The sequence below is a fragment of the Abramis brama genome, assembly GCF_963993115.1.
Source record: "Abramis brama genome assembly, chromosome: 2".
Lineage (NCBI taxonomy): Eukaryota > Metazoa > Chordata > Actinopteri > Cypriniformes > Leuciscidae > Abramis > Abramis brama.
The window spans coordinates 2,519,831-2,547,734 of record NC_139964.1 but is presented as its reverse complement, the minus strand read 5'-3'; the positions used below and the strand labels follow the sequence as shown (position 1 = coordinate 2,547,734).

General features: G+C 40.3%; 1 protein-coding gene and 1 long non-coding RNA gene across 2 annotated transcripts in view; one reads left to right on the top strand and one right to left on the bottom strand.

Annotated features, from left to right (window-relative positions):
• Nucleotides 1–27,904, bottom strand: part of LOC311069717 (uncharacterized protein) — a gene marked incomplete at its 5' end in the record, with an annotated part of 86,782 nt that overhangs the window by 12,630 nt on the left and 46,248 nt on the right. The window lies entirely within an intron of this gene.
• LOC311077532 lies at nucleotides 20,179–27,402 on the top strand. The gene is made up of 4 exons (XR_014604918.1): nucleotides 20,179–22,933; nucleotides 23,099–23,269; nucleotides 23,318–23,592; nucleotides 23,656–27,402. It is a non-coding gene; the product is annotated as an uncharacterized lncRNA (long non-coding RNA).

The window sequence follows — 27,904 nt, the reverse complement described above, 5'->3', positions numbered from 1 at the left end:
AAAGAAAAAGAAAGAAAGAAAGATTAGTTAGAAAGAAAGAACCAAAAAAGAAAGATTTATAGAAAGAAAGAATTATATTATGATTATTTAGTTAAAAAGAAAGAAAGATAGTAAGAAAGATAGAAAAAAGAAAAAAAGATTAGGTAGAAAGAAAGAAAGAAAGAAAGAAAGAAAGAAAGAAAGAAAGAAAGAAAGAAAGAGAGAAAAAAATAAAGATTAGGTAGAAAGAAAGAAAGAAAAAATAAAGATTAGGTAGAGAGAAAGAAAGAAAAAATAAAGAGTTAGAAAGAAAGATTAGGTAGAAAGAAAGAAAGAAAGAAAGAAAGAAAGAAAGAAAGAAAGAAAGAAAGAATAGAAAAAAAAGAAAAAAGAAAGATTAGGTAGAAAGAGTACCTGCACTGCCGCTACAGAGTACGTGCGATTGCGAAATCCAAAGTGAAAGTAAAACACAAGCTCCCTGATGCGCGCAAATTAGGCTGCATACATACAACATACAAAAGCCTGTCTCAAAATATCAAACCTATCTCTAGACTGTGTAGTTGTGGCTCTGGCCTCTGTTTTCACTTTGAATATTGAGAGAGTACTGTAACGTCTGAAGAACGTAAGACAAGGGAGGCTCCGTTTCTGAACTTTTAACTGGAACGCAACAATCAACTGTACACAATCACACTAGCTTAACTCACTCGCTCGTTTCTCTCTACCCAGCCTTTTCAGAACTCACCGCCTTAAAACAGCAATTTCACAACAATTATAAAGAGTCTGTGCGCTACAGTACTTTGAATATGGTTGCACTTGCACTTATTGTTTGCACTTAATAAGACTAAGAGAAAACTTATTTATTTGTATTATTTATACTGATTTTATTTCCATGTTAAATTTGTGGAAAGGAGTTCAATCAGGAGGTCACACACAGCCTCAACCAGAAGTTCTGGAAGCTCATAATTCATGTACAGTAAGGTCTGAAGAGACTCATGTGAAATCATACAGGAGAAAAGCTAGTCAGCTGAGTTTGTGGCAAAACCTCATACAGTGCTTGTATATTGTTGTCTTTAAATGCATATAATTCATACTCAAAGTAGAACTGAAATGACATGCATTTTTAGTTAACCCCCTGAGGTCGGCTATCGCGCCGGCGCGATAGGCTTGTTTTTTTTCCTTATCAGTGCAAAAAAGAATCAAAATACTAATATTAATTTTTATCTTATATGCTTGTGTTATACATCAATCGATCCTGTTAAGTGTGTATTATTTTTGTGTATACTCACAATAAAAACAAAGTGCTGTGCTTTTCGCCAAATAAAGAAAAATAAACATGATGCGAGTTCTGCCTCCTCTCTGTCAGTGAAGTCCATTCTGAAACGCGTCCGAAAATGAACCATAACTCAGCGAATACTCAGTCAAACAGGCATACAGACACACAGGCATGAAGCTTGAATTCTCTTCTTTTAAATGAAGTAATTTTTATAAAAAACAAATATTCTCTGTTTATGTAATCTTTATGAAAAGAGAGAGATGTCAGTCGTTCTCATCTCAGCTCATTATGTTTTAATTTGACCCCGCCCGCGGAGAGCGCGCGCTATTCAAGCGCAAATGAATGAGGCAATCCATGCAAACTGTGAACGCCCCCATATCAGCTCGAGAAAACACATCAAGTTTATTAAGATCATTGTACTTGTTTACACTGTCTCTCGGCGCTGTGAGGAATAATACTATCGTAATAATAATAATGGAAAATGTACCTCAGAAGTGCTGGTATTTCGAGGAGCAACGGATGGAATACTGTAGTAAGTTTTTTTCATTCTCAAGTGAATCACGTTTCTGTGTGTGAATGAATGAACGGCAGAGATGCGCGCTGTTTACCACAACTCGCAAAAAGACTGTTTAAAATTGAATCGCGTTTCTGTGTGTGAATGAATGAACGGCAAAGATGCGCTGTTTACCACAACTCGCAAAAAGGCTGTTTAAATTTGAATCGCGTTTCTGTGTGTGAATGAATGATCTGCTTTTAGCAAACTGTATTGCTATACTGAGATGAGTAAAAATCGACTGAAATATGTTGAAATAAAATGTATTTGTATAAGCAACGTATTAAACTGCAAATTAACATTTATATTCCTTATAATAAAAACGAAAGACCTATGTTAGAGACATATGAAAGACAACATTTCGTTGACTAGTTTTGGATAGATTATACATTTTTAATGTAAAATATCTGCCACCTCAAATAAGCTTTTGTTTGCCAATTTTTGCTAATATGTTAAATATAGTATGTTTTGTCAATGTAGGCTATGTTCAAAGTAATGAATCCTTAACTTTGAAATATGTATGATAAAATGTATACTTTAGTTTTTACAAAGAAAGATTACACTTGAATTGTTGTTGTAATTGTAACCTTTTTAATAAAAAAAATTATATTTACAAGGTAGATGTAAACAAATTTTAAAAGGTAAATATAAGCCTTTTCTTTAAATAATTTTTATTGTGTTTTATTATTGACAAATTTGGGGAGAGGATACATATTCCAAAACTGAAAATACAGTATAAGAATTAACTGTACAATTACTAGACATGTTTTCCTTGGATATTATACAATTTGCAAGCACAATTTGTGGAAAAAATTGAGATGCTTCCAACTGTGAACCAATTTGGTAGAATATATATATATATATATATATATTGCTCTTGCATTCTTTCTTGTGGCTCAGTCACACACCTGAATGAATGGCTCATTAAGTATGCGGGCCCTGAAGACTCAAATTTCATCATTTAATGTTTTTAGTATTATTATTACTTTTTTACCTTTTATTAATATTCATAATCAGTAGTATTATGTATCTCTTTTATACTCTTTATATACATTCATAATTATTTGTATTCATTGTATTTTGTGAATATGTGGGAGACTTTGGGAGACTTTGGACTTGAGTGTGCTGCTGGACTGAAATGTATATGCAGTTCTTCATCAAGCATAGTATAAGGGGAATACATTCCAACGTTAATGGAAACCATATGTTCTTCTGCTGAATGTATGTGTTCCTATGGTGATGTAGTTTTTTCCTTGGTCAGGGATATAAAAACCAAGCCCTGTTTGTCCGAAAATCAGGAAGAGATGGAAATGTAGGAAAGATGACTGAGAAGCTGAATTAGACCTTCGCTTGGTCCATTGTCTCTTCCTCCTATGTTTTATGACCCAAATAAATAAGATATCTTTTGGCAAAATCACTGGTGTCTGTTTCCATGAAATTAAACAACAGGGGAAAGCAAGATTCTTAAATCAACAATTTGGCGTCACGAACAGGATAGTATATCCAGAAATAATGTCTCAAGGTAAGACTTTTTCCTTTATATAAAAGTTCTAAGTCTGCCTGATGATTAGAGACAATGACTGTAACTGCTAAAAAGAACTGTGTTGTTTAAGGAGCCTGTGGTTTTGCCAAAGAATATAAAACATAGTATAATAAAAAAATAAAAATAATTCAATTTAATTTGGCTTATTTAAGTTCTCTGAAAAGTAAACCTCTAAAGTTATTTGATATGCTGGGATTGAGAAGGATCTTTTTTAGAAAAAAGACCATCTAGTCAAAAATTTGGGAGAATTAGCTGTAAGACGGTAAAACTATTATTTGCTGGTTGTCACTGATTGGTGGTTGGATAATATGGCGAGACTGTTTAAAACGATGGCAGAGTAATCTCTAAAATATATCCAACACACGGAAGATTCGTACTCGAGGCGAGGAGGTGAAACACAAGCAAAGCTCGATTGACATGAGCGGTTAAGTGTGGCGAGTCTGTTTAAAACGATGGCAGGGAAAAACTCTAAAACATTAACACGCTGGAGTAATACGAGTTAAAATAGTTAGGATCGCGTGCATTCCAACTTTGACCGTAAAGCTGTTCAAATATTTTGAGGATACTGATCAGAGTAAGCTTAAAGAAAGAAAAAAAAGGAAAAAGAAAACAAGAAATTAATCTGAGAGAAAATCCACAAATATTTAAAAAAATAATAAAAAAAATTGTTTTGAGTTAACTGGAAACTAAACAAAATACTGAAAAACATTGAAGTTAACTTTTCTATAAAATTTTCTTTTGTTCTGTGAAGTGAAAGAAGGGACAGAGAGTGAGGCAACCCCTCCCTTCAGAATTTGCTCCATACCTTCACGCACACACATACTGTAGTTTGGAGAAGGGAGGGAGAGAGAGAGAGAAGAAGGGTAGCCTCTGACACACACACACACACACATACATACATGCACATATGCATACACACACATACATAGGCTTGCAGTTCTGAGCGCACACACATAATATACAGAGAGAGCGAGAGAGAAGCAGAGTACCATAGCCCCACCCTTAGAGAAACACACTCACAGACACACACATCCCTGCTGTTCTGAGCAGCACAAAGTAACTTTGCAAGATGGCAGAAAGTGACTGTAACAGCAGATCAATTTCAACTTGGTACCTTGAAAGAAAGAACAAGAAACAAGCTAAGCTTTTGAAAAAAGGACTTGACATAAATGCAAATATGGATGCACAGTTACACTGGTTCGAGTCTCAAAAAGACGAGATAAAATCACAAGCATTTCTAATACTGGCAGCTCATTGGATTGTAAAGCAAGGTGGAATTTGTTGTGATATAAATGGCGGTCCAGTTCCACTTGCTGAAGCAATGAAGCCTCAAATTGAAGCATTTAATAAGTTGAACAAAATCATGTCTATTAAATGTTCAGATGGAGAAAATACAACCAATGATGATTCGTTTGATCCAGATTGGACAAATATAATAACTGAAGCGGAAAGAAAATATTCACAACCACCAGTGAAATCCGCAACCACAGTAACGCCTCCTCCTTATAAACCAATCTATCCAGCTTTGCCTGAACAATATACAAGTTCATCTAAACCTGTGACACAGTCTCAACCTTCGAGATCAAATGGAGGTCCAGTTGACAAGATGTACATTGCATCTGCACAAGCAGCTCCAGTAATAACAAGATCTAAATCAGCCCAGCCAAACAGAGACATGTTGCGATGTACACCAGCTCGTAATTATGGATCTGACTGGGATGATGAGACAAGAGATGACGACATGATCACAGTTGACAAGATCGGTCCTGAATTTTCTTCACCTGTTATTAAAAGGGAAGACTTACAATCTGAAATGATGACAGAAGAGAGACCATTCACACCAGGAGAGCGTCAAGCCATTCTCACAGCCTTGCCTCCTCTGAAGAGACAAGATCCAAACACGGAGTTTTGGCGAGAATTAGACTCTCTGGTTGAAGCACATCAAATGACATTAAAAGACATACACACCATTGTGAAAGCTAAAATCCCAAGAGACAGATGGGAACGCTTGCCAGCTTCGATAACCACAGCCCAATGGATAAATTTGTGGGTTGATGACCAGGGGCGACCCCATGGTCTTTGGCAAGCATTAGATGTGTTTCGAAAAGAAATCCAAGAAATCTTGGGGAGCGGAAAAATTCCTTTCACATTAGTGACATTGATTAAGCAAAAGGATGATGAATCTCCAGATGAATATGCTCTGCGTAAGTGGAATGCTTACGAGAGATGGGCTCTCTGTGCTAAGAAACAACCTGACAGAGATGATGTACAGTTCACTGACACACTTGTGGATGGACTTAGTACAAAATACCAACAAGCCTTATCACTTGGAGTCAATCCAGGTGAGACATATGATCAGATTTTGCAATGGGCTGGGCGCTTAGAGATGGCTATGAGATCAAACAAGGAAGAAGGAAACAAGCCAAATCGAAGAGGAGTGGCAACAGCTCAATACAACATGGATACAAAGAAGAGGATGATTTTCTGCACCAACTGTGGAAAGCGTGGCCACTCAATAAAAGATTGTTGGGCTAAAGGAGGTGGAGCAGAAGGTCAAGGTCCATCATTTAAACAAGTCAGTGCGAAAAAAAAATGATGAAACCTCTCAAGGGAAGACGTGGACTGAAGCGCAAGTCCGTCAGCTCATAGAGGGAATTATGCATCCGCAATAGGAATCAGCGGCCCCCTGTATTAGTAAGAAAAGAGACAATCGCCTTTTCGTCAATGCATTGATAGGGGGCCACCCATGTGATATTTTGGTTGACACAGGAGCAGCGATTTCGATAACAGATCTGAACCTACCTACAACAGATGAAACTATGGAAGTTGAAGGAGTTGGAGGAGGTATCACTAAATTTCGCAAAAGTATACAAGTTCCTTTGCAAATACATGAAGATGAAGTCTTATGGACATCTTTCTGGGTAGGGCCGAATTCACAAGGAAGCCTTATTGGCATGGACATTCTTCCACTGTTGAACATGATCATATTTACCGACAGTCGTCAAATCGCTACAACAGCTTGAATAATACCACACGAAGATCGCACATGTAATCTAACGTCTGTTGGTACAACAAAACCAATTATCAGAGATTGGGGAAAAGATGGTGTGTGGGGACTTCTGTGCAGTTTATATCCAGATGTTTGGGCTAAACACAAATTGGATTGCGGTAAAGCCAACATTGACCCTGTTGTTATTGAGGGACCGATACATGCCCCTCATAAACAATACCCTATCCGACCTGAAGCAAGACAAGCTGTGGAAGAGATAGTGGCAGACTTGGAAGCTGAAGGAATCATCAGACAATCTTCATCAACCACTAATAGTCCTGTATGGCCTGTCAAGAAATCGGATAACTCATGGAGATTAACCATCGATTACACAAGACTTAACAGTGTAACACCAAAACCGCATCCTATTGTGGCCAATCCAGCCACCATTCTGAATGATATTCCAGGAAACGCAAGAATTTTCACAGTATTAGATGTACTGTCGGCTTTCTGGTCTATACCTATTGACGAAAGATCTCAAGAGAAATTGGCCTTCACAGTGGGGGTAAAAACAGTTTGTCTGGAACAGACTCCCACAAGGACTTAATCTATCTCCTGTGGTATTCCATAGAACTTTGGATCAGTTCTTAACGGAGCGAAAAGCTGAAATTGAGAGTTCAGGGAGTGTTTGCATCCAATATGTTGATGACTTGTTGATTGCAAGCCCAGATGAAAACAGCCATATATTTGCTCTGAATGTTGTCCTACAAGCCCTTAGGAAAGGAGGATTCAAAGTCAACCCCGACAAAGCACAGTTGGCCAAAACCAAGGTTATCTACTTGGGCCAAGAAATATCTGTCGAGGGAAGGAGAATGACTACAGAGCGTGTAGAGGCATTACGGCAACTCCCAAAACCTCTAACAGTTACAGGAATACGGAAGGTGATGGGACTTTTCAACTACTGTCGCCAGTATATACCTGATTTTGCCAGCATCACTAGTCCTCTCATCGACTTGTACAAGGGAGGAAAGCCTGGAGTGGAGCAGATAACCTGGACACCAGAAGCTGAGGAAGCATTTACATCTATGAAAGAGAAACTGACATCAGCCCCAGCCTTGGGACTTCCCGATGGACGATTGCCATTCCATTTGTGGACCAGGGTGGGAAATGAGACCTACTCAGCAGTACTGTGTCAAAAACCAGGTGATCGATACAGACCAGTTGGATACTTTTCCACAAAGATTCCTGTCACAATGATTGGTCAACCACGATGTATACAAGCTCTCGATGGTGCCACATGGGCAGTGGATGCTGTGGAAAATTTGATAGGAGCACAAACTATCATACTTCACACTCCACACAGTATAGTGACGTTGTTGAACAACACAAACATCAAGACCATAACTGACGCAAGAAGAGCAAAATGGGAAGCAACTTTGTTGAACAAGGATTTGAGAGTGGAAATAATCAGAGACACATCCCTTAACCCTGCAACAATGATGCTAGAACCACATGAGGGAACACCACATGAGTGTGAAAAACAAGTAGAAGAGGAAAGCCATGGTCCTGTTAATCCAACCCCTCTTGAAAATCCAGATAAGGAGTTATGGGTTGATGGATCCAGTTATTGATCAAAGTAAAATCACATCAATCAGATAAGTCCAAAGAAAGTCAAGGAAACGCGGCAGCAGATGCAGCAGCTAGAGAAGCAGCTTTACTACCTCTTACTCCTGTTACCATGGTACAGGAAAACAGCAAAGATAATCCTGAGCATCATCTTCTGTCATATCAAACAGAGACAGATGAAGAGAAAGAACAATGGATAAAAGCAGGAGCGAAAGAGGATGATCAAGGCATCTGGAGAATTCCAACCGGACAAGTGGTGATGCCGATTGGAACAAGAAGAGAACTAATGCAGCTGTATCATGGAAAAGTGCATGCTGGAGCAAAAGCAATGAAAGCTCAAATCAGCGAGACGTGGTGGTGGCCACGAATGATGAGAGACATTGATGATTACTGTAGAAGATGCTTAATTTGCATGAAAGCAAATGTGGGAAAATCTGTAAAGGTGCGAATGTCACATGCACCCAGACCAACAGGTCCATGGACACACCTCCAAATCGATTTCACAGGACCTTTATCACCCAGTGGAGGGTACCAATACATTCTAGTAATCATGGACAGATTTACTAGGTGGGTGGAAGCATTCCCTACGAGAACTTGCACAGCTGAAGCGGCAGCACGAGTAATGGTGGAAGAAGTTTTTCCTCGCTGGGGTCTTCCATATGAAATTGACTCTGACAATGGAACTCACTTCACTGGAAAACTGATGAAGGAAGCAATGAAATTGATGGGGATCAAACAGAAGTTTCACATTCCGTACCATCCGGAAAGCTCAGGCATGGTAGAACGAATGAACAGATCGTTGAAAACCGCTCTTACCAAAGCCATTCTGCAAACTGGCCAAGGTTGGCATAAGTTATTACCTGCTATTCTGTGGAACTTGAGAGCAACTCCAAACAGAGTAACAGGACTAACTCCTTTTGAACTGATGACTGGAAGAGCAATGGTCCTACCTCCTGATGCTCCGCCACCTGCGGGAACGGGAGAAGATTCTACTTTGTTCCAAGAGAAGTTACGACGCTATCTAACAATGCTGGACAAAGCTACCAAAGACAATAATAAGAAAGTGCGAGAAGCTCAACAGCAATGGGATGAAAAACATACCACTACTGATATTCCACACATTCCTGAGTTAGGCAGTTTTGTTATGGTCAAACGCATTGCTAGGAAAGGTTTAGAGCCTAGATGGGAGGGACCATATGAGACACTCTTAACAACCGATACAAGTGTTTGCCTTAAAGGGAAGGGTGTAGGAACAGATAGATGGTATCATTGGTCACAAGTTAAACCTTGCTTAGTGAATGAACAAAATGATAATGACGGCTTATGGCCTGATATTGAGCACTGTTCATCCATTAGCTTTAAAGATTGGGAATAAAGAAGTGATGTTTAATTATTTCTCTGCTTCCATTTCAGGGATCATTTCCATTGACATTGATTAGAGATGGTTGCAAGTTATTCTCGATACCCAGCAACAATGGTATGCTTATTTTTCATTTTACTTGGCATTTACCAAGGAAGCCAGGCTTTATGGACTCCTCGAGTTCAAGGAATCAATCGGAATGCAACTCTGAAATCAGGCCAACGTTTTACTCTTCCCTTTATTTCCAAATGGGGATTATGGGATTGGGTGCCACGTAATGATAAAGACCTTGATAAATATCGTGAGGGCATCTATGGTGGATGTAACTTTCATCATCAATGTTACAAAAGCAGAATAATTTGGCCGGTGAAAGATGGGGGGTATTCTGGTAGTGCTCAAAGACGAGAAATTTGTTCAAAAGAACAATGTGAAATTGTGGGGTTAGACCTCATAACATCTACTAATGTGGAAATGAACTTCATTTTGAATCGGACCCACATGCTTACAATATGGGATTCACTAGCCCAAGGCTGTATCTATCCCATAGTGTTGCCATGTGAGGGGTTTCTAAGGGATACTACCTCAGGGACAACCAGATTCAAGGGAAATTACATAAGAAGTTTGGCATTCGGAAGATGCAAATGAATATTGTGAGACTGAACTAGAAACTGGGGAAATTGGACGGTGTTTTTATCTTTCTGCGGAAAAGACAAACAAAGCTAATACTTGCCCAAATACGACTACGGCACTAGCTCATGGTATCTTGTTAGCAAAAGAAACCAAAACCTTGATAAATGAAGCCCATATGGTGCGACAACGCATTAATTATAACTTGATATCTCTTCTTACTGTTTTTGATCAGTCCTATTGTGGAAATTTCCAACAAATACGGAGTTGGTTGGAAAAAGAAATTAAATATTATACCTCTAAAGATCCTCTGAGAAGTCGAAATCGTAAATCTCGAAGTATATGGGGAGATATAGCGGGGGTATTTGGTTCTGTCAATTCAATTAGTAATACTGCTCAAATGAATCAATTAAGCAAATATACTCAGTGGGTGGGAACAATGACTGGGAAAGGACTCACTGAGGCTCTTCAAGGTTCTCTACATATTATAGCAGCGGGTCAGCATCTTAATAACGCAGCGAAGGAATTGGCAGATGCATTAACAAAGTCATCTAATTTTGAGACGCATCGTGCAGCGTGTTTATTTCTGGCTCAAAATTTGAAGGATCAAATGGTAGAGGATATTCAAGTTATTCGAATGGGTCAAATTCCTGAGCGAATAGTGGAATCTGTGTTAGTGGTTTTCGGTAATCAACTTAATTTGACTTCTGCTAAACATGTTCCATTAATTAAAATTGTCATTAATGAAAATTTGTTGTCAGGTTCTGGAACATTACCCTTGTTTATGGTATGGCCTCAATATGGGAAACGTAATATTATGACAGTTAGACAATTCCAATCAATGGGGGTTAGACAAGGAAATTCAGTAATTAGATTAGGAAAGAATGGATATTGGGCTGAAGGTGATACACCAATGATTTCTACCACAGACTGTTGTGTTGAGGAACATGAGTGGGTAATTTGCTCATGCTCTACAATGTTCAGTTTATCTCTTAATGGATCTGCAGTTTGGGAAGTAGTTCCTTTAGATCAAGCCACAGGTGCATGGCAGGTGTCAGAAGCACAGTGGTGCATATTACATGATGGAATAAGTGAAAATATGATATACGGAGGGAAGTTATGTCCAATTCCTCCTGATCCATTTTGCGTTGAGATTCTCTATCCTCTTTATTTGGGTGGAATTCATGTTCCACATGTGCAATTGTTGCAGTTAGAGGCACAGTGGTGGAATAATGATTTGGTGGAGGAGAGGAATTATGAACTCTTTGAAATGGTTAAGAGAGTTAAAGGAAGTGTTAAGGCAGCCCAAGAAGAGGGAATTCAAGCAATGGGTCATGTCATCGTAGCGAATGGAATAGCTAAATTGATGTCTGAGACAAAATTAACTAAAATTCCAGGAAATCTGTCATGGTCAGAATGGATAGTTTTGACTATGGTAGTAGTCTTGGTGATTCTGTTAGCAATAAATATCATCATATGTGTCACTAGGAAGAAAAGTACCAAACCTGTTAAATTGGTTATTACTAACCAAATGGATAGAACCGGGAACGGGAAATTCGGTGTGAAATAGAAGATTTTACACATTCTACACTACATACAAAACACAACCTCACAAACAATGAACACCCGCTTACTGATTTTCTACCCCAAGGGATAGGATCCTTTAACATCAACGTTTATTTTAGTTTGTTGTTTTGGCCAGGAACTTGAGGAGTTAAGTAATTAACGAGTCAAGGCACTGGCAGAAGACTTATTACTTTTTCTTTCCTTAGATGATTGGGGTTTATTTTTAAATACATACACATAGATGTTAAATGACACAAAGTATGCGGGGACATAACATGGGTTGGGGTTTTTTGTTCTTTACTTTTTGTTTTGTTTTCATTTCTGTTTCTAGTCTTCTATTCTTTATATCTACTTATTCCTCCTATGTTTTATGACCCAAATAAATAAGATATCTCTTGGCAAAATCACTGGTGTCTGTTTCCATGAAATTAAACAACAGGGGAAAGCAAGATTCTTAAATCAACAGGCCCCATTGTCTCCTCAGGTGTGAATCACTAAATATGCATGATGGTGTTGGATCGTGGACACCCTTTGCGCATATTGCTTTTCCAAACAAAAAGTGTTTTACAAGATTTAAATCAATGTATTGTTTTATGTGAATGATTAGGCAGGATGATTTTCACGTCATTTTGAAGAAAAAACTCTAGGCAACGACATCCATTAGTCAAAAGTCTTATTGACACATATTTAGTATGTGTTTTGTGGCCTTATTTCAGAAACTTTAGTTTTTTGTTTTTTCAATAACCATGCATAAACATTATTCTCTCAAAAATACAAACATGTACATGCATGTTGCTCACATATTATGGTAGCCCTGTTTGTGCTAAATAGAGTGTAATTACACCTTTGCCATTAATATGTTTATAAGCAACTGAAAAAAGCACAAATGTCAAGGCATGTCAGAACATCTCAAGGACCCCAAAAACCCCTCAGACCCCAGAGGGTTAAAACATTTCAAAATGCACCTGCAGACTATTTTTCCAGTCATGAACAGTCATTGAGGATTTCTATAAAATATTGTGCAAAAATCTCGTCTCGTTTCATTCTCGTGAGAAAAGTGTCTCGTCACACAATGATTTGTTTTTTAAAGCCCCTGGAAATCAATTTTATGGAAAAGTTTGTTTCTATTGTTGCTGTCAACATTATTTTTGGAAGATACATTAAAAATGCAGTTAGCTTCTGTGTACGTATCTACAATGCATGGCATGATATGTGTCTCACTTGCTGCTTTTACATGATGCACCTTTTGTTTGATTTAATCCCGGATAATTCCAATTGATGATTTAACCTAAATAGTTTGATTAATCAGTATCTAAGAGCAGCATCTTTGGAATATGCGTTAATAATAATAATAATAATAATAATAATAATAAATATAGCTGCAAGCAGCAATACGGGGCCAAGCCCTGCAAGGCACAGCAAGCAGACAAAATACAGCAATCTACAAGTACAGCAAGCACAGCAGCGCATCAAGCATTTAAGCACCAACAGCAGTGCGGAGCCGGAAGAACAAAACATCAGAAATTAAATGTACATGTAAATGTACATCAAGCACAGCAAGTACTGTAAGCACAGCAGCGCAGCAAGCATTTAAGCAACAACAGCAGTGCGGAGCCAGAAGAACAAAAAGAGCAGAAATTGAATATACATGTAAATGTACACCAAGCACAGCAGTGCAGCGAGCATTTACGCACCAACAGCAGTGCAGAGCCAGAAGGAATTGAAATGACAACTTTATACAAAATTTTAAAGTTGCCCCACACAGGACTCGAACCCACAACCATATTGGTTAAGAATTCATGACACATGGTTTAGCACATTGCGCCACTCAGAGGATGTACAATCACAGACTGCAGAGGAGAGGCTTCAGTGTAAGAATGAGCACACAAAAGCAAGTTAACCAGATTAGCATGCTAAGCTAACTTAATGCTAATATAGCTTATGATGTGGTACATACAATCCTGGCAAAATAGATATCCTCGGATTCGACATGACGCAAGGAATCGATAGACACCAATTTTATGATTTTGTGACAAACTGTTCACAAGTTACAGCCTCTGAACCAATTATGGGTCGACCTCATTAAGTTTGCGACATCATAACTTTTTTTTTTTCAGTATAGCAAAAAAATCGGGGACAGTACTTTTATGCGGCTCAGTCCGAAGATCATTTGAGTACATGTTTGGACAAAATTAGACCAATTTTGAAGGAGGAGTAGCGAAAAAACTGTTTTACATTCACTCCAATATGGCGGGCAGTCACATTGTTGATAAATAACATATGAGATATCGTTGAAATCGGCATAAGCCAATGAATATATTGACATAAAGAAATCAAATTTCAAGCAATGTTAGCAAAAGTTATAAGCGTTTTTTCAAAAAACAATGATATCTCTGGAACACTAGGTGGCGCTGTGATCAAACTTCTCAGGTACCTTCGGGCCATGCTAATGATGATCCATACCAAATTTGGTGAAGAAATTTCAAATAGTTTAAAAGATATTGCAAATTATGACATAATTCAAAATGGCGGACATGTGGTACATCCCATCATGGCAAAATCGATATCCACGGATTTGTCATGACCCAAGGAATCGATAGACACCAAGTTTATAATTTTCTGACAAACTGTTCATAAGTTATTGGCCAAAATATGCATTTTCCATATCTCATGACCCGTAGGTGGCGCTGTTCCCAACTTTGGCATGGAACCTCAGATCATGCTTCCGATGAAGTGTACCAATTTTCGTTTCGATTGATCAAAGTTTGGCCGAGCTATAGCTTCTGAACCAATTTTGGGTCGACCTCGTTAAGTTTGCGACATCATAACTTTTTTTTTTCCAGTATAGCAAAAAAATTGGGGAAAGTACTTTTATGCGGCTCAGTCCGAAGATCATTTGAGTACATGTTTGGACAAAATTAGACCAATTTTGAAGGAGGAGTAGCAAAAAAACTGCATACTGTACTTTTCAAAATGGCCACTACTGTAATGGGCGGAGTCTTAATGTAAGATATTGGTTCTGATCAGCATGATGAGATGAATCAGGTGTACTAAGTTTCATTTTTCTAGATCAAAGGGTTCAAAAGTTATAACCATTTCAATGTTGAATTTTTGAACTGCTGGTGGCGCTATAGATTTGGTCCTAGAGACACCAAATTTGGTCCAATTACTAGTCATGGCCATCTCTACAAGTGTGCCAAATTTCATCATTTTCCTATGTACGGTTCATAGGGCTGCCATAGACTCCCATTTACGGAAGAATAATAATAATAATAATAATAAATATAGCTGCAAGCAGCAATACGGGGCCAAGCCCTGCAAGGCACAGCAAGCAGACAAAATACAGCAATCTACAAGTACTGTAAGCACAGCAGCGCAGCAAGCATTTAAGCAACAACAGCAGTGCGGAGCCAGAAGAACAAAAAGAGCAGAAATTGAATATACATGTAAATGTACACCAAGCACAGCAGTGCAGCGAGCATTTACGCACCAACAGCAGTGCAGAGCCAGAAGGAATTGAAATGACAACTTTATACAAAATTTTAAAGTTGCCCCACACAGGACTCAAACCCACAACCATATTGGTTAAGAATTCATGACACATGGTTTAGCACATTGCGCCACTCAGAGGACGTAAAATCACAGATTGCAGAGGAGAGGCTTCAGTGTAAGAATGAGCACACAAAAGCAAGTTAACCAGATTAGCATGCTAAGCTAACTTAATGCTAATATAGCTTATGATGTGGTACATCCAATCCTGGCAAAATAGATATCCTCAGATTCGACATGACGCAAGGAATCGATAGACACCAATTTTATGATTTTGTGACAAACTGTTCACAAGTTACAGCCTCTGAACCAATTATGGGTCGACCTCATTAAGTTTGCGACATCATAACTTTTTTTTTTCCAGTATAGCAAAAAAATCGGGGACAGTACTTTTATGCGGCTCAGTCCGAAGATCATTTGAGTACATGTTTGGACAAAATTAGACCAATTTTGAAGGAGGAGTAGCGAAAAAACTGTTTTACATTCACTCCAATATGGCGGCCAGTCACATTGTTGATAAATAACATATGAGATATCGTTGAAATCGGCATAAGCCAATGAATATACTGACATAAAGAAATCAAATTTCAAGCAATGTTAGCAAAAGTTATAAGCGTTTTTTCAAAAAACAATGATATCTCTGGAACACTAGGTGGCGCTGTGATCAAACTTCTCAGGTACCTTCGGGCCATGCTAATGATGATCCATACCAAATTTGGTGAAGAAATTTCAAATAGTTTAAAAGATATTGCAAATTATGACATAATTCAAAATGGCGGACACGTGGTACATCCCATCATGGCAAAATCGATATCCACGGATTTGTCATGACCCAAGGAATCGATAGACACCAAGTTTATAATTTTCTGACAAACTGTTCATAAGTTATTGGCCAAAATATGCATTTTCCATATCTCATGACCCGTAGGTGGCGCTGTTCCCAACTTTGGCATGGAACCTCAGATCATGCTTCCGATGAAGTGTACCAATTTTCGTTTCGATTGATCAAAGTTTGGCCGAGCTATAGCTTCTGAACCAATTTTGGGTCGACCTCGTTAAGTTTGCGACATCATAACTTTTTTTTTTCCAGTATAGCAAAAAAATCGGGGACAGTACTTTTATGCGGCTCAGTCCGAAGATCATTTGAGTACATGTTTGGACAAAATTAGACCAATTTTGAAGGAGGAGTAGCAAAAAAACTGCATACTGTACTTTTCAAAATGGCCACTACTGTAATGGGCGGAGTCTTAATGTAAGATATTGGTTCTGATCAGCATGATGAGATGAATCAGGTGTACTAAGTTTCATTTTTCTAGATCAAAGGGTTCAAAAGTTATAACCATTTCAATGTTGAATTTTTGAACTGCTGGTGGCGCTATAGAGTTGGTCCTAGAGACTCAAAAATTGCTACATTTACTATTCATGGCCATCACTACAAGTGTGCCAAATTTCATCATTTTCCTATGTATGGTTCATAGGGCTACCATAGACTTCCATTGGCGGAAGAAGAAGAAGAAGAAGAAGAATAATAACTAGAATGTACATTTCCTGAAGAAAATGTGAAGTGGTGCTTGCAGTGGCAAAACTCGCCACTCGGTTGCTGGGGTGTTGTACATGATTGCATATGAGCCAACAACCATGTCTGTACGATGTTGTGGAGCTGAAATATGGCTTCTATGTGTTGCAATATGGTTGCTAGGTGGCTCTAAATGGTTGCTAGGGTGTGAATACACAGTTACCAGGTTGATATTTACAGACTGTTTTCCAACTGAAACTAATGAGCCAACCCCCATCTCTATACAATATTCTGATGCAGAGATGTAGGTCTTGTAAAATGGTTGCTAGGGTACTCTGTTTGGTTGCTATGGAGTTGCTTGGCAGCTGCTAATGATGAAACTGCAAAGGCTTCTTGTCAGTATGAATGATATAAACCAACTCCCATCTCTATACGATGTTCTGATGCAGAGATATACGTTTTGCTAAACGGTTGCTAGGGTACTCTGTTTGGTTGCTAGGGAGTGGCTTGTCAGCTGTCAATGATGCAATTCCAAAGGCTTCTTGTCACTATGAATGATATAATCCAACTCCCATGTCTCTGTGACATTCAGAATGGAAGATATGCCTCTTTGGATTTTGGTTGCTAGGGTACTCTGTTTGGTTGCTATGGAGTTACTTGACAGCTGCCAATGATGAAACTGCAAAGGCTTCTTGTTATTATGAATGATATAAACCGACTCCCATGCTTCTATGACATTCAGAATGGAAGATATCCCTCTTTGGATGTTGGTTGCTAGGGTACTCTGTTTGGTTGCTAGGGAGTGGCTTGGCAGCTGCCAATCATGAAACTCCAAAGGCTGCTTGTCAGTATGAATGATATAAACCAACTCCCAAGTCTCTGTGACATTCAGAATGGAAGATATGCCTCTTTGGATTTTGGTTGCTAGGGTACTCTGTCTGGTTGCTATGGAGTTACTTGGTAGCTGCCAATGATGAAATTCCAATGGCTGCTTGTCAGTATGAATGATATAAACCAACTCCCATGTCTCTGTGACATTCAGAATGGAAGATATGCCTCTTTGGATTTTGGTTGCTAGGGTACTCTGTTTGGTTGCTATGGAGTTACTTGGTAGCTGCCAATGATGAAATTCCAAAGGCTTCTTGTCAGTATGAATGATATAAACCAACTCCCATGCCTCTGTGACATTCAGAATGGAAGATATCCCTCTTTGGATTTTGGTTGCTAGGGTACTCTGTTTGGTTGCTAGGGAGTGGCTTGTCAGCTGCCAATCATGAAACTCCAAAGGCTGCTTGTCAGTATGAATTATATAAACCAACTCCCATGCCTCTGCGACATTCAGAATGGAAGATATCCCTCTTTGGATTTTGGTTGCTAGGGTACTCTGTTTGGTTGCTAGGGAGTGGCTTGTCAGCTGCCAATCATGAAACTCCAAAGGCTTCTTGTCACTATGAATGATATAAACCAACTCCCATGCCTCTGTGACATTCAGAATGGAAGATATCCCTCTTTGGATTTTGGTTGCTAAGGTGCTCGACAATGGTTGCTATGGAGGGGCTAGGAAGTGTTGAGGTGATTCATGATTGGCCGTTTGCTGCCCCGAGTCAAATGAGACCACCCTCGTGTTTGTATGACAATTCAGTCTGGAGATATCCCTTTGATCTATTTCAATGGAAGTCTATGGGACTTGTTGCTAAGGTTCTCTAAATGGTTGCTAGGGCGTGGCTTGATAGCTTCACAATGAGCCTGAGAGACTGATTGGTCGTCTGAGTAAAATGAGCCCGCCCCCTTGTCTCTATGACACTGTGATCCAGAGCTACGTTCAATAGAAAATCCCTATGCAATTTACCATAGTAGGAAAAGCATGTGTGTTTCACGGGACGTTCCTTCCCCATAGTAAGTCAATGGGGCAACTTTGGGCAGGTCCTGCCCCCCAGGGGTGCAACTTTTACCCCATTGTGAGGTATGTTCTTACAGAGCCTGTTAGCCTCTTCAAATGTGGCAAATCACACGTTTCTGCGAAATCCTCGCTCCGAGCTACGAGTGCTCAAAGTTCGTCGCAATGTTAAGTCATTGGGACTTTTTGGGCCGCTTTATCGGCCCTGGGGCGAACACCGCCCCCCCGATCGCTTATAAAAGTCATAGCACACCTCTCCTCAATGAGCCGGTCGATTTGACACCTCATTCATGGATCTGTGACAAACGGTGCGGGACGAGTTACGCGCCAAACTTTGTGTGGAATAATAATAAAAAGAAGAATAATAACTAGAATGTACATTTCCTGAAGAAAATGTGAAGTGGTGCTTGCAGTGGCAAAACTCGCCACTCGGTTGCTAGGGTGTTGTACATGATTGCATACGAGCCAACAACCATGTCTGTACGATGTTCTGGTGCAGAGATATGGCTTATTCATGTTGTTCAGGTGGTTGCTAGGGTGTTCTGTGTGGTTGCTAGGGTATTCTGGGTGGTTGCTATGGTGTTCTGGGTGGTTGCATGGTGTTGCTAGGCGGTTGCTAGGGTATTCTGGGTGGTTGCTAGGGTATTCTGGGTGGTTGCTATGGTGTTGCTAGGCGGTTGCTAGGGTATTCTGGGTGGTTGCTATGGTGTTGCTAGGCGGTTGTAAGGGTATTTTGGGTGGTTGCTATGCGGTTGCTAGGGTATTCTTGGTGGTTGCTAGGGCGTTGCTAGGCAGTTGCTATGGTGTTCTGGGTGGTTGCTAGGCGGGTGCTAGGGTATTCTAGGTGGTTGCTACGGCGTTGCTAGGGTGTTCTGGGTGGTTGCTATGGTGTTGCTAGGCGGTTGCTAGGGTGTTCTGGGTGGTTGCTAGGGCGTTGCTAGGCAGTTGCTAGGGTATTCTGGGTGGTTGCTAGGCGGTTGCTAGGGTATTCTTGGTGGTTGCTAGGGCGTTGCTAGGCAGTTGCTAGGGTGTTCTGGGTTGTTGCTATGGTGTTGCTAGGGTATTCTGGGTGGTTGCTATGGTGTTGCTAGGCGGTTGCTAGGGTATTCTGGTGGTTACTAGGGCGTTGCTAGGCAGTTGCTATGGTATTCTGGGTGGTTGCTATGGTGTTGCTAGGTGGTTGCTAGGGTATTCTTGGTGGTTGCTAGGCAGTCGCTAGGGTATTCTGGGTGGTTGCTAGGCAGTTGCTAGGGTGTTCTGGGTGGATGCTAGGGCGTTGCTAGGGTGTTCTGGGTGGTTGCTAGGCAGTTGCTAGGTGTTCTGGGTGGTTACTAGGCAGTTGCTAGGTGTTCTGGGTGGTTGCTAGGCAGTTGCTAGGATGTTCTGGGTGGTTGCTAGAGTTTTTTGCTGGTTACTAGAGCATTTCTAGAAGTTCCTAGGGTGTTCAGGATGGTTGCTAAGGTATTTTTTTAGTTGCTATGATGTTACTAGGTGGTTGGTAGTTGTCAAAGATGGTTACTATGGAGTTTTTATAGAGTTATTAAAATCTTTAATAACGAGTGCCTTCTGTACGGCACTCGGCCTGCGGCCTCGTGCCTGTGGTCGAATAGGCACAAGCATGGAGCAATATCGCAAGGCCACGAGTGTAATATTGCATTAAAAAATACAAAAAAATTAAAAAAAATTTTTTTTTTGGTTTAGGGTGGTTGCTAGGGAGCTCTTAGTGGTTGCTAGGGTGCTGAAACTGGTTGCTAGGGTGTGGCTATGAAGATTTTAGGCCATAACTTATTGGCTGCTTGATAATATAAATCCTCTGAGGGAGAGAGAGAGGGAGAGACGCAGGGGTGTCAGGCCCTTTGGAGTGGTGTGTGTGTGAAAACGTCGGTTGGGATTCAAATATTTTTAGAACTCCCAATGTAAAGTCAATGGGACTTTTTTGGCCGCTTTTTCGTCCGCTGTGCGAACATCGTACACCCGATCGCTTAGAAAAGTCATAGCACACCTCTCCTCAATGAGCCGGTCGATTTGATGCCTCACTCATAGGTCTGTGACAAACGGTGCGGGGCGAGTTTCGCGCCAAACTTTGTCCAGAATAATAAGAATAAGAATAACTAGAATGTACATTTCCTGAAGAAAATGTGAAGTGGTGCTTGCAGTGGCAAAATTCACCACTGGGCAGATGCTAACACAATTAACATGTTGTGATACCATGATATACCACATTTTAGCATTATTTACCACGATTTACCATGTTTCTAAGATGATTTACTATGATTTAACACGTTCCAGCATGATTTACTATGATTAACATGTTATTAGAATGATGCTAGCATGATTAGCATGTTGTTAACATGATTAGCATGTTGGTAGCATGATGCTAGCATGATTAGCATGTTGCTAGCATGCTTTTAACAAGATGCTAGCATGATTAGCATTTTGCTAGCATGTTTTTAGCTAGATACTAACATGATAAGCATGTTGTTAGCATTATGCTAACTTGATTAGCATGTTGCTAGCATTATTAGCATGTTGCTAGCATGATGCTAGCTTGATTAGCATGTTGCTAGCATAATGCTAGCATGATTAGCATGTTGCTAGCATGATGCTAGCTTGATTAGCATGATGCTAGCATTATGCTAGCTTGATTAGCATGTTGTTAGCATGATGCTAGCTTTATTAGCATGTTGGTAGCATAATGCTAGCATGATTAGCATGTTGCTAGCATGATGCTATGGTATTCTGGGTGGATACTAGGGCATTGCTAGGCAGTTGCTAGGGTGTTCTGGTTGGTTGCTAGGTGTTCTGGGTGGTTGCTAGGCAGTTGCTAGGTGTTCTAGGTGGTTGCTAGGCAGTTGCTAGGGGGTTCTGGGTGCTTGCTAGAGTTTTTTGTGGTTACTAGAGCATTTCTAGACGTTGCTAGGGTGTTCAGGGTGGTTGCTAAGGTGTTTTTGTTAGTTGCTATGGTGTTACTAGGTGGTTGGTAGTTGTCAAATATGGTTACTATGGAGTTTTTATAGAGTTCTTAAAATCTTTAATAACGAGTGCCTTCTGTACGGCACTCGGCCTGCGGCCTCGTGCCTATGGCCGAATAGGCACAAGCATGGAGCAATATCGCAAGGCCACGAGAGTAAAATTGCTTTAAAAAATATTTAAAAAATAAAAAAATGTTTTTTTTTGGTTTAGGGTGGTTGCTAGGGAGCTCTTAGTGGTTGCTAGGGTGCTGAAACTGGTTGCTAGGGTGTGGCTATGAAGATTTTGGGCCATAACTTATTGGCTGCTTGATAATATAAATCCTCTGAGGGAGAGAGAGAGGGAGAGACGCAGGGGTGTCAGGCCCTTTGGAGTGGTGTGTGTGTGAAAACGTCGGTTGGGATTCAAATATTTTTAGAACTCCCAATGTAAAGTCAATGGGACTTTTTTGGCCGCTTTTTCGTCCGCTGTGCGAACATCGTACACCCGATCGCTTAGAAAAGTCATAGCACACCTCTCCTCAATGAGCCGCTCGATTTGACGCCTCACTCAGGGGTCTGTGACAAACGGTGCGGGGCGAGTTTCGCGCCAAACTTTTGTCCAGAATAATAAAAAGAAGTAGAATAATAACTAGAATGTACATTTCCTGAAGAAAATGTGAAGTGGTGCTTGCAGTGGCAAAATTCGCCACTGGGCAGATGCTAACACAATTGACATGTTGTGATACCATGATATACCACATTTTAACATTATTTACCATGTTTCTAAGATGATTTATTACGATTTAACATATTCCAGCATGATTTACTATGATTAACATGTTGTTAGAATGATGTTAGCAGGATTAACATGTTGTTAACATGATTAGCATGTTGGTTGGATGATGCTAGCATGATTAGCATGTTGCTAGCATGCTTTTAACAAGATGCTAGCATGATTAACATGTTGCTAGCATGTTTTTAGCTAGATGCTAACATGATTAGCATGTTGCTAGCATGATTAGCATGGTGCTAGCATGATGCTAGCTTGATTAGCATGTTGCTAGCATAATGTTAGCATGATTAGCATGTTTTGCTAGCATGATGCTAGCTTGATTAGCATGATGCTAGCTTGATTAGCATGATGCTAGCATTATGCTAGCTTGATTAGCATGTTGTTAGCATGATGCTAGCTTTATTAGCATGTTGGTAGCCTAATGCTAGCATAATTAGCATGTTGCTAGCATGATGCTAGCTTGATTAGCATTATGCTAGCTTGATTAGCATGTTGCTAGCATGATTAGCATGTTGCTAGCTTGATTAGCATGTTGCTAGCATAAAGCTAGCATGATTAGCATGTTGCTAGCATGATTAGCATGGTGCTAGCATGATGCTAGCTTGATTAGCATGTTGCTAGCATAATGTTAGCATGATTAGCATGTTTTGCTAGCATGATGCTAGCTTGATTAGCATGATGCTAGCATTATGCTAGCTTGATTAGCATGTTGTTAGCATGATGCTAGCTTTATTAGCATGTTGGTAGCCTAATGCTAGCATAATTAGCATGTTGCTAGCATGATGCTAGCTTGATTAGCATTATGCTAGCTTGATTAGCATGTTGCTAGCATGATTAGCATGTTGCTAGCTTGATTAGCATGTTGCTAGCATAAAGCTAGCATGATTAGCATGTTGCTAGCATGATGCTAGCTTGATTAGCATGATGTTAGCATTATGCTAGCTTGATTAGCATGTTGTTAGCATGATGTTAGCTTTATTAGCATGTTGGTAGCATAATGCTAGCATGATTAGCATGTTGCTAGCATGATGCTAGCTTGATTAGCATGTTGTTAGCATGATTAGCATGTTGCTAACCTGATGCTAGCTTGATTAGCATGTTGCTAGCATGATGCTTGCTTGATTAGCATGTTGCCAGCATGTTTTTAGCAAGATGCTGTTGCCAGGTGGTTGCTAGGGTGTTCTGGGTGGTTGCTATGGTGTTGCTAGGCAGTTGCTAAGGTGTTCTGGGTGGTTGCTAGGCAGTTGCTAGGGTATTCTTGGTGGTTGCTAGGCAGTTGCTAGGGTATTCTTGGTGGTTGCTAGGGCGTTGCTAGGTGGTTGCTAGGGTGTTCTGGGTGGTTGCTATGGTGTTGCTAGGCAGTTGCTATGGTATTCTGGGTGGATACTAGGGCATTGCTAGGCAGTTGCTAGGGTGTTCTGGTTGGTTGCTAGGTGTTCTGGGTGGTTGCTAGGCAGTTGCTAGGTGTTCTAGGTGGTTGCTAGGCAGTTGCTAGGGTGTTCTGGGTGCTTGCTAGAGTTTTTTGTGGTTACTAGAGCATTTCTAGACGTTGCTAGGGTGTTCAGGGTGGTTGCTAAGGTGTTTTTGTTAGTTGCTATGGTGTTACTAGGTGGTTGGTAGTTGTCAAATATGGTTACTATGGAGTTTTTATAGAGTTCTTAAAATCTTTAATATCGAGTGCCTTCAGTACGGCACTCGGCCTGCGGCCTCGTGCCTATGGCCGAATAGGCACAAGCATGGAGCAATATCGCAAGGCCACGAGAGTAAAATTGCTTTAAAAAATATTTAAAAAATAAAAAAATGTTTTTTTTTGGTTTAGGGTGGTTGCTAGGGAGCTCTTAGTGGTTGCTAGGGTGCTGAAACTGGTTGCTAGGGTGTGGCTATGAAGATTTTGGGCCATAACTTATTGGCTGCTTGATAATATAAATCCTCTGAGGGAGAGAGAGAGGGAGAGACGCAGGGGTGTCAGGCCCTTTGGAGTGGTGTGTGTGTGAAAACGTCGGTTGGGATTCAAATATTTTTAGAACTCCCAATGTAAAGTCAATGGGACTTTTTTGGCCGCTTTTTCGTCCGCTGTGCGAACATCGTACACCCGATCGCTTAGAAAAGTCATAGCACACCTCTCCTCAATGAGCCGCTCGATTTGACGCCTCACTCAGGGGTCTGTGACAAACGGTGCGGGGCGAGTTTCGCGCCAAACTTTGTCCAGAATAATAAAAAGAAGAAGAATAATAACTAGAATGTACATTTCCTGAAGAAAATGTGAAGTGGTGCTTGCAGTGGCAAAATTCGCCACTGGGCAGATGCTAACACAATTGACATGTTGTGATACCATAATATACCACATTTTAGCATCATTTACCAAGATTTACCATGTTTCTAAGATGATTTACTATGATTTACCACATTCCAGCATGATTTACTATAATTAACATGTCGTTAGAATGATGCTAGCATGATTAGCATGTTGTTAGCATGATGCTAGCATGATAAGCATGTTGGTAGCATGGTGCTAGCATGATTAGCATGTTGCTAGCATGATTTTAACAGGATGCTAGCATGATTAGCATTTTGCTAGCATGTTTTAGCTAGATGCTAACATGATTAGCACTTTGCTAACATTATGCTAGCTTGATTAGCATGTTGTTAGCATGATGCTAGCTTGATAAGCATGTTGCTAGCATGATGCTAGCTTGATTAGCATGTCGGTAGCATGGTGCTAGCATGATTAGCATGTTACTAGCATGATTTTAACAAGATGCTAGCATGATTAGCATTTTGCTAGCATGTTTTTAGGTATATGCTAACATGATTAGCACTTTGCTAACATTATGCTAGCTTGATTAGCATGTTGTTAGCATGATGCTAGCTTGATAAGCATGTTGCTAGCATGATGCTAGCTTGATTAGCATGTCGGTAGCATGGTGCTAGCATGATTAGCATGTTACTAGCATGATTTTAACAAGATGCTAGCATGATTAGCATTTTGCTAGCATGTTTTTAGGTATATGCTAACATGATTAGCATGCTGCTAGCTTGATTAGCATGTTGTTTGCATGATGCTAGCTTGATTAGCATGTTGATAGCATGATGCTAGCATGATGCTAGCATGATGCTAGCATGATTAGCATTTTGCTAGCATGTTTTTAGGTATATGTTAACATGATTAGCATGCTGCTAGCATTTTGCTAGCTTGATTAGCATGTTGTTAGCATGATGCTAGCTTGATTAGCATGTTGATAGCATGATGCTAGCATGATTAGCATGTTGCTAGCATGTTTTTAGCTAGATGCTAACATGATTAGCATGTTGGTAGCATGATGCTAGCATGATTAGCATGTTGCTAGCATGACGCTAGCTTGATTAGCATGTTGCTAGCATGATTAGCATGTTGCTAGCATGCTACTAGCATGATGCTGGCTTGATTAGCATGATGCTAGCTTGATTAGCATGTTGCTAGCATGATGCTAGCATGATTAGCATGTTGCTAGCATGTTTTTAGCAAGATGCTGTTGCCAGGTGGTTGCTAGGGTGTTCTGGGTGGTTGCTATGGTGTTGCTAGGCAGTTGCTAAGGTGTTCTGGGTGGTTGCTAGGCAGTTGCTAGGGTATTCTTGGTGGTTGCTAGGGTGTTCTGGGTGGTTGCTATGGTGTTGCTAGGCAGTTGCTATGGTATTCTGGGTGGATGCTAGGGCGTTGCTAGGCAGTTGCTAGGGTGTTCTGGGTGGTTCCTAGGCAGTTGCTAGGTGTTCTGGGTGGTTGCTAGGCAGTTGCTAGGGTGTTCTGGGTGGTTGCTAGAGTTTTTTGGTGGTTACTAGAGCATTTCTAGACGTTACTAGGGTGTTCAGGGTGGTTGCTAAGGTATTTTTATTAGTTGCTATGGTGTTACTAGGTGGTTGGTAGTTGTCAAATATGGTTGCTATGGAGTTTTTATAGAGTTCTTAAAATCTTTAATAACGAGTGCCTTCAGTACGGCACTCGGCCTGCGGCCTCGTGCCTATGGCCGAATAGGCTCAAGCATGGAGCGATATCGCAATGCCATGAGAGTAAAATTGCTTTAAAAAATAAAAAAAAATTAAAAAATATTTTTTTTTTGTTTTAGGGTGGTTGCTAGGGAGCTCTTAGTGGTTGCTAGGGTGCTGTAACTGGTTGCTAGGGTGTGGCTATGAAGATTTTAGGCCATTACTTATTGGCTGCTTGATAATATAAATCCTCTGAGGGAGAGAGAGAGGGAGAGACGCAGGGGTGTCAGGCCCTTTGGAGTGGTGTGTGTGTGAAAACGTCGGTTGGGATTCAAATATTTTTAGAACTCCCAATGTAAAGTCAATGGGACTTTTTTGGCCGCTTTTTCGTCCGCTGTGCGAACATCGTACACCCGATCGCTTAGAAAAGTCATACCACACCTCTCCTCAATGAGCCGGTCGATTTGACACCTCACTCAGGGGTCTGAGACAAACGGTGCGGGGCGAGTTACGCGCCAAACTTTGTCCAGAATAATAAGAAGAATAATAATAATAAGTATGCAAGAGAACAATAGTGATGCCTTGCTTTCAGCAAGCACCACTAATAAGTATGAGCAATAACAATAGTGATGCTTTTAAAAAAGCACCACTAATAACTAGAATGTACATTTCCTGAAGAAAATGTGAAGTGGTGCTTGCAGTGGCAAAATTCGCCACTGGGCAGATGCTAACACAATTGACATGTTGTGATACCATGATATACCACATTTTAGCATTATTTACCACGATTTACCATGTTTCTAAGATTATTTATTACGATTTAACATATTCCAGCATGATTTACTATGATTAACATGTTGTTAGAATGATGTTAGCAGGATTAACATGTTGTTAACATGATTAGCATGTTGGTTGGATGATGCTAGCATGATTAGCATGTTGCTAGCATGCTTTTAACAAGATGCTAGCATGATTAACATGTTGCTAGCATGTTTTTAGCTAGATGCTAACATGATTAGCATGTTGCTAGCATGATTAGCATGGTGCTAGCATGATGCTAGCTTGATTAGCATGTTGCTAGCATAATGTTAGCATGATTAGCATGTTGCTAGCATGATGCTAGCTTGATTAGCATGATGCTAGCATAATGCTAGCTTGATTAGCATGTTGTTAGCATGATGCTAGCTTTATTAGCATGTTGCTAGCATTATGTTAGCTTGATTAGCATGTTGCTAACATGATGCTAGCTTGATTAGCATGTTGCTAGCATGATGCTAGCTTGATTAGCATGTTGCTAGCATGATGCTAGCTTGATTAGCATGTTGCCAGCATGTTTTTAGCAAGATGCTGTTGCCAGGTGGTTGCTAGGGTGTTCTGGGTGGTTGCTATGGTGTTGCTAGGCAGTTGCTAAGGTGTTCTGGGTGGTTGCTAGGCAGTTGCTAGGGTATTCTTGGTGGTTGCTAGGCAGTTGCTAGGGTATTCTTGGTGGTTGCTAGGGCGTTGCTAGGTGGTTGCTATGGTGTTGCTAGGCAGTTGCTATGGTATTCTGGGTGGATGCTAGGGCATTGCTAGGCAGTTGCTAGGGTGTTCTGGGTGGTTGCTAGGCAGTTGCTAGGTGTTCTAGGTGGTTGCTAGGCAGTTGCTAGGGTGTTCTGGGTGGTTGCTAGAGTTTTTTGTGGTTACTAGAGCATTTCTAGACGTTGCTAGGGTGTTCAGGATGGT